This window comes from Chanodichthys erythropterus, chromosome 20, assembly GCF_024489055.1.
Source record: "Chanodichthys erythropterus isolate Z2021 chromosome 20, ASM2448905v1, whole genome shotgun sequence".
Lineage (NCBI taxonomy): Eukaryota > Metazoa > Chordata > Actinopteri > Cypriniformes > Xenocyprididae > Chanodichthys > Chanodichthys erythropterus.
Genome location: NC_090240.1, coordinates 490,358 through 491,623, shown reverse-complemented (window position 1 = coordinate 491,623; position 1,266 = coordinate 490,358). Strand labels below are relative to the sequence as shown.

At 47.9% G+C, this 1,266-nt stretch overlaps 1 non-coding gene across 1 annotated transcript; it reads left to right on the top strand.

Annotated features, from left to right (window-relative positions):
- The first annotated feature begins 430 nt into the window (after positions 1 to 430).
- On the top strand, positions 431 to 624 carry LOC137010207 (U2 spliceosomal RNA). The gene has a single exon (XR_010893280.1). It is a non-coding gene; the product is annotated as a U2 spliceosomal RNA (small nuclear RNA).
- Positions 625 to 1,266: the final 642 nt, after the last annotated feature.

Below are 1,266 nucleotides of genomic sequence, written 5' to 3'. Positions count from 1 at the left end.
AGGAGCAAGCAACACACCACGCCAAACAAAGCCCAAGCTTTATAGAGGGGAAGCACGGAAGTGTATGCATGGTTCACTTGATGAGTCTCCCAGCCACACCCACTGGCCGGCCGTAGCAGGAAGAACGAGGGACTCGTCACACTATCCAAATGTTAAAGTTGAGCTTTTCCCCCCCCCCCCCCCCCCCCTCCTGATCAAGAACGACCTAGGGAGTCCAGAGAATTGTACTGCGGTGCTTTTGTGGAGGTTTCCATGGAAAAACCTAGGACCAAGCCCGCGAAAGCATGTTGTTGTTTCAAATCATCTCCAGACTATTTTAACAAACGATCTGATCGACAGCAGTGGTCCTAGTGAGGCAAAGTACGAAACCCACCGCGGCCCAGATGGGCTGTCGCCTTTGCCGGCTCTGCCCCCACTGCTTGGCAACGGCATCGCTTCTCGGCCTTTTGGCTAAGATCAAGTGTAGTATCTGTTCTTATCAGTTTAATATCTGATACGTCTCCTATCTTTGGGGACTACATATTAAATGGATTTTTGGCTCATGGAGCCGGAATCCGGGGCTTGCTCCGTCCACTCCACGCATCGACCTGGTATTGCAGTGTCTCCAGGAACGGTGTGCTTCCCCTTTTGGGGGACTGCAAATCGTTGTGGTTAATAGCAGAGGGAATGTCGCTGGAGCTTCACAAGGAGTCTCTATGTACCTGCGGTGGGGTGGCTGGCAGGGGTGGCAACCGTCTCGCACCCTCTATGAAACGGTCGCCGTTGTTCCAAAGCAGCGGTTCCCCAAACCAGCACTGCACGTCTTGGAATGTCACTCTTGTCTGATGCGCCCGTCTGAGGTCTTGGAGTCTTTACCAACGAGCTGGATGAGTTGGATCGGTGTGTTTGATCAGGGAGACATCTAATCAAACACGCCTGACTGATGGGAACCACTGGTACTAAAGGACCGCAGCTCGTACAGGTGCTGGTCATATAATTAGAATGTCATCAAAAAGTTGATTTATTTCACTAATTCCTTTCAAAAAGTGAAACTTGTATATATCATATTCATTCATTACACACAGACTGAGAGGTTTCACATGTTTATTTCTTTTCATTTTGATGAGTATAGCTGACAACTATGGAAAATCCCAAAGTCACTATCTCAGAAAATTAGAATATTGTGAAAAGGATCAATAATGAACACAACCTGGTGCCACACACTCTTATCAGCTAATTAACTCCTTTTTAAAAACACCTGCAGAAGAAGCCTTTAAATGGTCTCTC